Source organism: Bacillus rossius, chromosome 1, assembly GCF_032445375.1.
Source record: "Bacillus rossius redtenbacheri isolate Brsri chromosome 1, Brsri_v3, whole genome shotgun sequence".
Classification (NCBI taxonomy): Eukaryota; Metazoa; Arthropoda; class Insecta; order Phasmatodea; family Bacillidae; genus Bacillus; species Bacillus rossius.
Window position 1 is genome coordinate 358,464,695 of NC_086330.1, and position 13,461 is coordinate 358,478,155.

At 39.3% G+C, this 13,461-nt stretch overlaps 1 protein-coding gene across 1 annotated transcript in view; it reads left to right on the top strand.

The window, feature by feature from the left end:
• LOC134528290 (neuroglobin-like) overlaps positions 1 to 13,461 on the top strand; it is a 114,215-nt gene that overhangs the window by 76,935 nt on the left and 23,819 nt on the right. The gene's annotated exons all lie outside the window — the stretch shown is intronic.

Here is a 13,461-nt window from a genome sequence, read left to right on the forward strand (position 1 = left end):
GGAAGTTCATACGAAGTTCTATTTATCTGCAACTACAAAAAATTCATCTATCTCATGTGTTTCCTTCCTTGAAAAGTCCGTATTTTTATTGTAATTTCTAACAGTGTTGTAATTTTTTCTACTTACATTTTTGTGCAATAAAATTTAAGTTCATTTCCATTTTCTATTTAATGTAATGAAAAAATATATTTCGGCTTCTTGCTGCGGCTATAAGTCTAACCACTCCCAATACGCTTTTCAGAATTTTTATTTATGATGTATTATTTATCGTCTTTATTGGTGAGCAAAATTAAGGTGATTGGCCTTTTCTTATACTTCATCACATTTTCATCATACATATAAATTTAATAAAAATAATCATAACCTAAACGTAATAGATGATAAAATAGTTAATAAGATAGACCTAAGCTTTAACTAAATGTTAAAACATAAGAGGTAACGATTAAAAATATTTAACCATAAAGCTAATTTACGGGTAAGTAAGAATTAAGCGTAGGATTACACGTGCGGGAAAGTAATTAACTCACTGAAAAACAATACGTCCTTATCAAAACAATATAATTGGTAAGAAGTAGCTTGGCTTCTGGATTGTAGACGTGTCCTTGGCGAATATTTCACCGACGTTTCGGTCGACATTGCAGTCGCCATCATCAGGGAGCAGTGTATGTAAGTGCTCCCTGATGATGGAAACTGCAATGTCGACCGAAACGTCGGTGAATTATTCGCCAAGGACACGGCTACAACCCAGAAGCCAAGCTACTTCAGACAATGGCCGTGAAAGCCTGCGAACATTATTAATATAAGTGGTATTACATTAAAACCAGTCACTCAAACATTCACACGCAGATTCAAGCATTAGGTAAGCCGGGAAGTGATCACGGTAAGTAGGTGTTAAAAACAGGTTTTTTTTTCTTTTCTTTTCTTTTTTTCTATCCAGTGTGGCCAATCGCAGACAAAACGAGTCATTTCCCGCCGAGTCTAGTCTCGGGGGAAACCGAGGGAGAGGATGAGCCATCAGACATCCAACCGTAATTGCCCGCGTAGCCCAATTGGTTGATTAAAGAGAAGCCCTCCTGAGCCAACAGGATAAACCGTCGACGATTCTCTCGGGAGGCGAAACCACACATTTGTAACAGCGGCGCGTAAGCTTTTGGTCCCGCGGAGCTGAGGAGAGAGTTTTGCGGATCCTCGATCTCATTTTGTGAGTTCTTGATGAGTAACAATCTTGACTCTTGGTACACGGCATTCGGGTAGGAGTGACAATGGAACGGAAATGTGTAACCACGGTGCTGCCACCTGTGGTGAATGGCGCGAACCAAAGTTCATAGGGACAAAGGGATAACTTAATTGTATTCACTGTTTAGTGAATTTCAACAACATGAGCGGTATTTAAAAAAATATTTTTTGTCGAAAATCAGGTTCAAATCCGGGGTTTAGTATTTTTTCAAGTCTTTTCCCCTTTTATTGGAGGCTTTTCATTATATATATAAAAATATATATAAATTTTGGTCTGCTAATCATGATTCAATAGTCGACGTACCTGCTCCGGCAGCGAATTCTAGTGGCGTGTGCGGAAACTACGAGTGATTCGCGTCAAGAAATATGGTTTCAAACACATTTTGCCTCTATTTATCACGCTCGGTAATATTTTTAAGAATTTATATGTTTAATTTGGGGTCATAGACCCAAGTTTCGTATTGTAAGTGTATTTGCAATATGAGAACACATGAATTTGCTCATCACTGAAATTAGATGTTACACATGACTGGCGAGTAATGAAAAACCTGCTCACATTTTGTTAGATTACTATCCAACAAAGTAGTAATTAAATGCTACTACGATCAATGTTAGACTAACATTTCTTCCATAAGTAAATTGATTCTTAAACAATTTTCGATTTACTTGAATGTCAATAATTTAAGCGCTTTGAAATTCAAAATGTATAAAATATTTCTCGTTTGCGGACCTCTCACAATATTATTTTCCGGCTAAGTTCTTTTGGATCGACTTTACCATAAATAAACAACAGAGAATTAATGTTCGCGACTCGTAGAAATAGAAACAAATCATTATCTGAATCTTACAACTAGGGAGTGAATAAGAAATCTTTCAGTGCTACATAGGTCTACACACATTTATACTTCCTGTATCTGTATCTGCTCTCTCTCTCTCTCTCTCTCTCTCTCTAACGTACATAGAGAAGCTCTTGCGAGCTAACCCTAAATGCCTGATCATCGGCGACATATAAATCGTGGAAGGACTCTCGCTAGAAGCAATGGGGTGACAAAAATCTCATTAAAAATATTTTCGCATTTCGTTTACGATTTAGAGTTATTTTCGGCTAGCGAAAGTAGTTGCGACGTACCGAACATCATAGACACGAGAGGTGACACAGATTCCAGTCTAAATTTATACCTTAGGCTAATATCGCGGTGATTGGCTGCTCGGTCGTCTCTTCCCATCACGTTCCTCCGCTGTTCCAACTCAATTTATACGCCCATCAATCGATATTGGATTCCACGCTCGCGATACTCTATATTAATTATGCTATCCGGCCAGGCTGTTGCTCTCTGGTTTACTTAACTTGAGACGCTAATGGGCGCATTAAGGCCCGTCTACAACAGTTCGAACCTGTGGGCGGTCCGTGTCCTTACCCTAATGTGAATGACGTCACATTGTCGCACGGTAAACTGCCCTGTGTGCAATTGCGCTGTTCGTTGTATGAATCCACTCATTTCTTAAGTAATCACTAAATATAGAGCGGCAAAATATGTGTTTTTCGATCGTTTTTGTTTATTGTTTTCATGTGTTGTAAATTATTATGCAGCTTAGTTTTGATTATTAATTTTACTTGTGTAAGTTGTTAGGGTTCAATATTTTTTCTGCATTTAGTACGGTAAAAGTAAATGCTAATTAATGAATCGCACTGCCAAAAATAAATTCGTGTGTTTGGCCTTTTTAAAATGCCGGTCGCAAACTGACAGCACTAATAAATATTTCGTCTTCGTCTTCTTGGCTTCCTGTTCCTACCCCACCTCATCCGTTATTTATTGTTTATCAATATTTGAAACGGGAACCGGAAACAGCAAATATCACGAGTTGTCTTCTTGTATGCTACCAAAGGAGACGGGACAAAAACAGTTCAAGTTAACCAATGTAATCCGGACAAGGGAGATTCGGACAATCGCCCACACCACCCATGACGTCAGAGGATCCCGTCGGCCAATCAGCGATCTTTGTCCGTCGGACACAGTTTAGGACATCGGAATTGTATAAGGGTCTTCATGGGGACCACTTTAGTATCCCTGTCTACCTGGATGGTGTGCAGAGGTTCAGAAAAAAAAACCTGAAATATTTGAAAACTGCCGAAGATAATATAGAGTAGTCTGTTTACGAAAAGCATTTAAGGGGCCTGCCTCGCCAGAGGTGTATGTGTGTTAGTGAGGCGGGAATATCAGCGCGATGCTCTCTGGTACTTCTAGCGCGGTGTCGCCCCTAAGAGCAATGCTCTGGACTGGCGCGCAGTCTTCTCGTCGTCACAGGATAACTGTGAAATTTGAGCGGTGACCGTAATATTACATGGCCTAGAAATGAATATAAAGGTATAATGCAAGTCCCTTAAGTGCTTTCAAGAATCTGTACTGGTTTTTTACGCCTAAATATTACTCTGAAAACATGCTTTTAGCAATTTTAACTCTTCTAAAAATACATTTTAAAAACTGAATCCGAAATGAAAAGTTATTTTCGGCCCTCAGCGAACTCTTAAATGCTTTTCGTAAGCAGATACCACTCGGATATCTTGAGTAGTTTTGTAATCGCGTTGTTTTTCCTGAAACTCTGCACACCGTATGTGTGCCCGGGTGGGCGGAGCCCAAGGGTACGCTTAAGGAGTTTCGAAACTGTGATTTTTGAAGAGTGAAAATTATTGAAACTCGTGTTTTCAAGTAACGTAACTTGAAAGTACTCAAGGGACATTCATTACACTTTAATCTTCATTTCTTCGCCACTTAACGTTATGGTGACCGTCCATATCTCACAGTTGCCCCAGGCCCGACGTGAAGACTCTGCGTCAGTTTAGAGACTATACCAGCGATCGTCTCACCAATAAAAACAGCCCTCAACCCCTGGGTGGAACCCTCAAACAGACAAATTAAAGAGTGGAAATCAAAAGCACTGTAGTTATTCGTGATGTGATCACGGACATTTCACTGGTAGTGATTAGCGTTTGAATTAACACCGCGGGGGAGAAACAACTGATTATTTCGCGTGGACTGGATGCGGTTGACGTAACAATTACACTACACTGTAAAGTATTTTTTTTGTACTTTCAACTGAAATATTCATGTCAAATTACAAATATTTGTAAATTGCACATTTACGTTAAATAAAAGATATAATATTCCCAGTAATATGGTTTTCTGTTTCTTGCACGGGCATTTATGATATTTGATGTCTCAGTACCTACATTAGTTAAAAATATTTATAAACTGTTTCCTGAATAGCATTCCAGCCCATTAACTGTGCACATTAATAAGCATGATAAAAACAAAATTAAGTTGAATTGATGAATATTACATAATTTGTTTCATGGTCGCAATAAATATTCTTACAAAAACATCAATCGAAAATTAAAATTATGCACCAATTTTCGTAAGCGTACATTAAATATTCAGTATTGTTTCCAAAACGTATTTTGTATTTGCAAAAAAAAAATGTGTTTTACAAATAAACATATATAAATAAAAAGGTACATTTTCGTTCGTTTAATATCTAAAATGTCAGAAAGTTCTTCACCGATTGCTTTGAAATATTGATACAATTTTGCATTCGAATGCGAAAGTGATTTTATGTACCTATGTGAGACATGTGACAGGTAGAAAGATAGATAAAAAAATATACAAATGCGTGTTTGTGTACTCGACTTCTGTTTTGTTAAGATAAATATATAGTTAAAATATATAGACATAGAGAAATAGTGATATAGAAAAAGGCATGGAGGAGACATATGTATAGATATAGAGGTATATTGCGATGGATACATAGAGTTGTAGAGAGATATAGATAGATAAATAGGTTGAGATATAGATAGGAATGTAGATACATAGAGATATAGAATGATATAGAGTGATATGGATAGAGAGACATAGATAAATAGAGATAGAGAGATTTTATGTATAGAGAATATATATATATATAGAGAGAGAGAGAGAGAGTGACAGAGAGATGAAGATATAGAGAGATGCTTTGTATATGTGTACCTACTGAAACAAATTACAAAAATTTGAAAGTGGCATAGCAAAGCATGCCGGACATTAACTATATTTCTTATAGTAATATTACAAACTATTTCTTGGCAACAGTTTTACAAAGGAAAAGAATTTTGGGCATGAATTTTGACTACCAAAAAAAAAAAAGGGGGAGCACATTTAGTTCCAGTTGGTTCAACCAAACTCAAAATTTAAATAACAAAATTTAATTTAAATACCGATTTGTCGTAAGTCACCTGCTGCGATTCACCCTGTGGGGGTAGGCAACCCAGACAACTCTACCCACGCGCGCGACGACAGCGGCCAAGCCTGCTAATCACGCTGAAAACTGTTCTCGGACCGTGTGTACTCCTCTACTAACTCCAGGGGGGGGGGGGGGGCCGATCTGGACGGCAATACGGGAGAGTGCCTCGCTCTCCCACCACACACACTCCGCCCCTATCGCCCAACCTGACACTCACTTCCGGCCAGCATGCCGGCCTGTTTATCTTCCTCCTCGGAAATTGCCGTGCCGTAAATCCGCCTTGTCGCTGACTACGGCGTAAAGGCGGGTTTACGATTGAGCCACTTAACAATATTATAAACTTAAGCCCATGCTCTGACGAACACACGCACGATTAAGAAATGCTGTGAGTTCCCAATTTATGACTGAATTAAGAGTCGTTTATTCAAGCCAACGAAAATAGGGAGGTATTTTTTTTTTGTGTACAGGTGATGTCTGCTATTTTTTAAGTATGTTTGGATTACGAAATGTAGATGACTGATGAATAGTATTAAAGTTAGATTCATGCTGACATTAATTACGTATATATAAATAAACTAAACATTTGATTTTCTGCTTTTTAGCTCGTGCCCTATAGTGACCAAATATATAACTTTAACATGATATTAATATTAGGCCTACACTTATTGCCAAATCGTCTTTTCCAAGCCAATTAGAGTTACTTAAAACCGTTACACAAGAAAAATTCCAAGCATTATTAATTCATTGTTAACATATTTTCACCTACTAATGTAATAGTAGGCCATTAATATACCAGGAACGCATCACAAAATTCAACTCCCATAATCAGAAAAGATAAATAAAGATTCCAACCAAAGTGCTTTTAACATTCAGTGCAATTTCCTTCTAGGTAATGCCAATAATTAATTACCTTTATCGTATAGCTTACGTACTACATAATAACATGCTTTCGCCAGACAAGCAGCAACAAAAACACATTATACTGAGCTCTGATTATTGCTTTCCCATAATTCTTAAGTAAAAATTTAAAAACATTCGGTGGTAAGCAAGTTCACATGGGTTGGTAAAGATTTTCAGAAAATAAGTTTTATTTTAAGAATCACTATAAATAACTCATAGCTAAGTTGACACTCCATATTAACACTTTATATATCGCTGTTCTTTGCGATGTCGTTTAGGCTTTTTTTTCATTGGAATGTGTGGATACAGAATGGTTTTTCACGCAAGGGGGCGGGGAAACACAACGAACGTTTCTGTAGAAATTGATTACACAGGAAAAACTTTTAATCTATAACACAGTCAATTTGTTCCACCACCCCCCCCCCCCCCCCCCTTCGTTTTGAGTAACAAATATTTATTTATATGGAGGAACTTAAAAAAAACTATGTCAGTGTCCATCTGGAATAATGTAGCATTATTACGGCGAAGGAAATTTCCAAATAGGTCCATTAGTTTTCGAGTTTTCTCGTTACTAGCAAAAATAACAAATTAAGTAACTCACACACTCTGTTAATAATTTTAGCATAAATAACAATATCTTTTTTTGTTATTTTTCAGATCAAATCATTGTTTTATACAAACCGTTCACGAAAATCACGAACCAAACGACCTTTGCGTGCATAGAAACAAACATATTTTAAGCATACGACTTTATGTTGATTCCTACGTACTCGATCGTAAAGTCCGACTCAAGGGTCTAGGTCTAATTCGAGAGCATCCCTCGGCATCCTATTTCTTCCCTCTTCCCTTTTATTTGCCACCCCTTTTTCTCTCTTTTTTTTTTTTTTTTGCTCATCATCGTTCGGTTCTTTTACCGACGCTTGCACACGAAACGAGATGATATTTGCGTCGCGTCACGGATGAGAAAAAAAATGAGGGGGAGGGGGTTATGCTAAGCTTCGGTGCCAATTTCATAATTGGCCTGCGCCGGTGTTTGCGGCCAAGGCACTTCAATCCGCAGTGAAACGAGAGCCGCGCGCAGTAAAAACATCGCGCGTACGTGTGGTCCGCTTTTTCCATATAAATGAAGGGATGTGTAGTAAGTGGATGCTGGACTTAAAAGTTGGGCCCGAAGTTGTCTCGTACATTCTCAAGTTCATTCCACGCGCGGACCACCGGCGTCGAAACACACATTCCAGCGGAACCGAGGACAGGTTTGGTATTTAAAAAATACAGCGATGTTCACTGCTTGCATTTAGATGTGACGCATTTAGATCAGCAAGGCGTTTTACCTCGCCTGTGCTTGAACCCAGGATAACGAATTACCACGCAAGAAAAATGTAAGTCACAGACTACGTGACCCCAAAAAAATTATACCCATATCCCTAGGGAAAGGTGCTGGTCACATGTTCACGGACAAGGAAAAGAAACAATCAGCATTATCAACATTGTAAACATGAAAACGAAAAAAAAAAAAGAATACTATATCTGAAAAAAAAACAGTTAAATCACTCCATCATAGATATTTTTGCACCATGGATGTGATAAGATCGGCAGAGCATCACTGAAGTCAGACTAAGGAAAGCCCCCTCCCACTTCATTTTCCCAAAACCTTTTTATTTGTTATAATGAAGTTTAGGTGATGCAGATTATTTAATGGTGTGTGTTTTTTTTTTAGCAATACTTAATTCATTATGGCATGTGGACCATTCTTCCTAGCGAGTTCATATCTAGTTGTGATGGGTGTCACCAACTGACCCTGTATTTTAGTTTCATTTTATTTATTTTTGTACCAATATTTTTTTTTTTAATTTTTAAGACCTAGTGACTTTTGTCTTAGTTCGTAATCGCGTGGCGTCTGGCGCAAGCCATGTTAACGTCTCTGTGTGCTATTTTGTATTTGCGAGCCTTGCGCGCGAATAGTTCCCTTCATTAACCTTCAAGGTATCTATTCTGTAATGAAACCAAGTAAAAGCCATGCTCAGTTTGTCCTAATAGCCTCGTACAAAGGTGCTGCCCTCCTTAAAGTCACGCACATAGTTCTGCTCTACTAGCCTCGCAAAGGGTCCAGCCCTGCTAGCCTCGCACAAGGGTACTGCCCTCCTTAAAGCCACGCACATAGTTCTGCTCTACTAGCCTCGCAAAGGGTCCAGCCCTGCTAGCCTCGCACAAGGTGCTACCAAGCGGCTCGCACCAACGTTCACCTGCATTGTCAGCATTATCGAAACATCACTTAAAACACTGGCCTGTGAAATCTGTGAATATCTTAATCTTCCGCACCTAACGCTATTTTAGTTTTTTTTAATCACTCGCGACGGCCTCTTGAACATGTTGCAAGGAGGGCGATCCACACATAAGTTAGAAATGCCATAATTTAGAATTCTCGAGAAAAAAACACTTATCCTAAAACAATCATAAGTTAGAACAATCATAATTTAGAAACGCTGTAACTTAGAAAATAATAGTTTAGAACTATCGCGACTTAGAAACACATAAGTTAGAATTTTCATAACTTAGATCTGTCGTAACTAAGTAACACACAACGCCGAAACCACGTATCTTAAAATATAACAAGTTGGAACGTCATAACTTAGATCAGGGATTACATAACATATTAAATTATGTCTTGTGTTTTTCTAAGGGATGTATTCCAAGACGTTCGGATAGGGTAGCGAATAAGCAGTACCTTGTTGGAATACAACCATAACCTAAATCGCGGGCCTTTTCCAGAACGTGTCCGAACCCAATCCCAGTAAGGGAACAGATCGGCAACTGTTATACTAAACGGAGCCCTGCGCGAGGCTAGAAACTAGTTTCAACGCATTCCAGCGAACTTCTCGCAACCATCTATTAAACTGTTACGGCAAAAATGCTAGGGATAAATAGAATCGTTTTTTTCTTCTTCTAATTTTCTCAGGCTTTTAAAGTTGCTATTGTTTCTTGTTATTACCATCAAAGTGTACGGAATGTATTCCAGGATAGTTTCGCTGTCGTATAGTTTCATTCGGCACACCAACACGCTTGGTACGTCTTCCGATGATCACAAAATTGAATCAATGCGAGTTAGTGGCGCCAGACGCGTGGGCTGCCATCCGGACGAAATAAAAAAAAAGTAATTTGCACATATGCGGGATTCGGGCAACAGATCGGCAACGGATAGGTAGAGACAGGAAAAATTTGCGGGTTCATTTCACGTTATGATAGAATCCAAACAACTGTACCTTTATATCGCTTCTCTGATTGGCTCACAGTTTATCTGAAGGACTTTGAGCCAACGAAAAACCTTCAACCAAAAAAGCATCGAATCGCAAGCGTCCCAGTTGACAGGTGTCACGAGTCAGTAGCCAATGAGCAGGTGGCATTTGCCCGAGTGTGTAGGGGATTGTGGAGTCTATCCTAGAGGTCATCGAAAGCGCGAATTTTTCCAGTCTCTACGGATAGGACACCAAATTACGTTCCCTAAGAGAAAAGAAAATGTAATGGTCGCGTCCCATCGTGCACAAGGAGTGCGGTAAGGGCGCGGGTGTAGCATGTACAACACCTACGCCCTTATTTTTCACGGGCCTGAGCTGTGACAGCTCTCCTTGTGGAGAAGGGGGGTTGGGGAAGGGCGTCCCGGCGCCTCGGAGGTCAGCGCGACGCGGGTAAAGGTCACGAGCTTCGCGCGCACCCTGGAGAGGGCGCCACTCGGGTATCTGGGTCAGGTCCGCACGCGGCGCCTCTGGAAACGCACACAACAAACACACTGACTTGATCTAAGTTTTTGGACATACGCCTTTGCTAAGAACTTTTTCTGTTGAAGAAAAACTAAAAAATAAAAAATAAATAAATAAGTAAAACCCCAAAAAGACAAAAAACACCAAATTAAGCAAAAAAAAATTGCTGTTGTCAACAACGATATAAACACCACAAAATATTCCGTAACAGGAATATGGTCAACAAAACAAAGAAAAACAAAGAAAAATGTACTAAGAGAAAAAAAAGGACGACACAGAAATATTGAACGCAAAAAATTCAGCACAGCGGTTGAAACGAAACAAAAACACGTTCTTAGCAATGGCGTATGTCCAAAAACCTACATCAAGTCATGCACTCCCATTGCACAAATCTTTCAAAGATAATAACAAACACACTATCAAAAAAAATGTTTGTGAGCTAGTCTTTCAGTACTTGCCAGATATGTGCAGCATCTAACATCAATAGCGAGCGAATTCACGTGTTTCTCGTGTTGTAAATAAATGTATAATACGAAAAATCGGACACTAAATTTAACGAAGACTTATTAAAAAATAACATAAATATACGAGAATTGTTTTTTTCAACTGCATTTCTGGACGCGAATCACGCGTACCTTCCGCGCCCACCACTAGGAATTCGTCTTACGTATTAAACTATATAATGGAACGGCTCCGATGAAAGCGAAATAAGAAACACTTGGAAAAATCCTAAACCCAGGCTTTGGACCTGATATTTTTACAACAAACTTTCCTAAAATACTGTCCATCGTGTTGAAATTCATTATAGTTAATACTATAAAGTTTCCATACACGTTAGAAGTTATACTTCTATAGAATTACTAAATTATTAACTTGAAACATTTTAAAACTCATATTATAACACTGAGTATATGTTTGTATTTTGATTTTTTCCAAACGAATGAAATTAGTCTGTAAATATTTCCTACAAACAAACCTTAACCATGTTGAGCCTTTTCAAAATTATAATTACATAATACTGTAATATTATTTGATTAAAACAAAATACAAAAGATTTTCCAGCAACGAGGTTTGAACCACGTCAAGAATTTGTCCTGAAATTTAATAGGCACACTCTCTACCATTTGCTACGGAGCCTGTTAATAATTTCGAAGGAAAATATTAATATATTCGTTGTAATGCCGGGTTTTACGTATTTTAAAACTTGGGAATTACTTTTTTACTATCAGTGTTTTAGTTCACCAAATATATTCCAGGGTAGTTTCACTATCGTAAAGTTTCATTTGGTGCACCGATACGTTTGGCATGTCCCCTAATGTTGGCGAAAGTGACTGCGTGCGGGTTGATGTTGCTACGCGTGGGTCCTTCAACCTTGTGGCACATTGCCGTCCATCTACTTCCGTTCCATTTTCACAAAATTTATTCCTGCCATATGCCGCGTACCGAGAGATATGATGTTTATGCCTAAACAAGAAACTGAAAGAGCAAACATGGCTTGTGAACGTACAGTATGACGCCTCGCGCGGGCGGGTTCTCGCGCAGATACTTGGTTTCCCGCGCACAAACTTCCACTACGGCCGGTTAAACACTATGCCGGTTGCCAGTTCGTACTATGGTGACTTCATCCAGATCAAATGTTTACGTGTTCGATTTTGATAACAATACTTGGTGCCAACTTGAGAGACCTGCTCTGTGAAAAGTGGTCGAAAAAGATATTCAAAATTCAAAAATTGTGAAAAAGTCTTTCTGTGTTCGCCAGTGATGTGTAGGGACACCTGTATTTCGCGAATACATTTTGTGTCTAGGTACATCGCAAAACACCGTAGTTTTTTTTGTAGTTATTGGCTGTGGTCGGCGAGAGGTTATTTCCCGCACTTGACGGGGCCAATGGGAATGTGGATACCGTACTGCTGCACGCACTCGATTCGCCATTACTCTAAGAAAAAGCTACAGTGTTTTGTGACATACCTTGACACGAAATGTATCCGCGAATTTTTCCGGTCTCTAGTGATGTGTAATATCGAACCTCGGCAAAGAGCGCGAAATTTAACGTAGAATTATTTAAAAAATAGCTGATAGTGATAAATATACGAAAATTGTATTTTTAACCACATTTATTGACGCCATATAACTAGAGACCGGAAAAATTTGCGGATTCATTTCGTGATAGGCTGAAATTCAAACATGTGTACAATTCTGCTGGTTCTGCTATTGGCTCGCCGTTTAACTGGAGCTCTCTGGGCCAATTAGACTATCGACCAAAGAAGCGTCGAATCACAAGCTACCCAATGAACACGCGTGTTTACTTGAGATGTGCAGAGGATAATGTAGGCTATCCTAGAGGTCATTGAATCCGCGAATTATTCCGGTCCCTACATATCACACGTAGTTTCCCCACCCGCCGCTAAAATTCGTTGCCGAAGCAGTCACGTCGACAAATAAATCATTCGATTGCAGAACAAAAGATCAAACTAAAAATACATGCAAGAAATACTAATTCCCGGCTTTGGCACAGATTTTCGACAAGTAATTTTACTAAAATGCTGCCTAACTTGTTGAAATTCACCATACAGTTAATACTAAAAATAAATGTCCCTTGGGTATTGCGAACTTTTGTTTGCGCCATCCGCCACAGATGGCAGCACCATGGTTACACATTTCCGTTCCACGCCGTCTTCCGTTCCGTACATGACATTGACGCAAATAAAATGCCGTGCAGATGTCGAGAGCCAAGATGTTACACATGAAAAATTGTTGCGGGATTTTCAGCCACTCCGGTTCAACCGCATACAGCGTGACACCGGCCAAAATCAAGTTTTTTTACACGGTTGGTCGATTGCAACGAACTAAGTTTCTGGGAACTCTTGCCAGCGGCACGTACAGTGCTACCACCCGTCCTCCCGCCTATCTTTCTCCGCTCTTCCACATTGTGCAGCCGCTCGGCTGGTGAGCTCGACGATGATATTCTGACCTTGAGGACTCATTTCCGTCGCTTGACGAGCCATAACCAACCACTCGTCGTTGCTAGCCTCTGGTCGCTGTCCACTGGAATACAAGCCCGACTCTATGGAACAAAAATTTGGCAGAACGGAATTATTATTTTTTTAATGTGTAACAATCTTAGCTCCCGGTGTACGGCATTTGGTGAGGTGAGAGTAATTTCGTGAATGCAACGGAAGTAGTACGGAACGGAAATGTGTGACCACGATGTTGCCATCTGTGGCGGATGGCGCGAAACACAAAGTTCACAAAGCCAAAGGTAAACTTTAAAGTATTAACTGTTCAATATATTTTA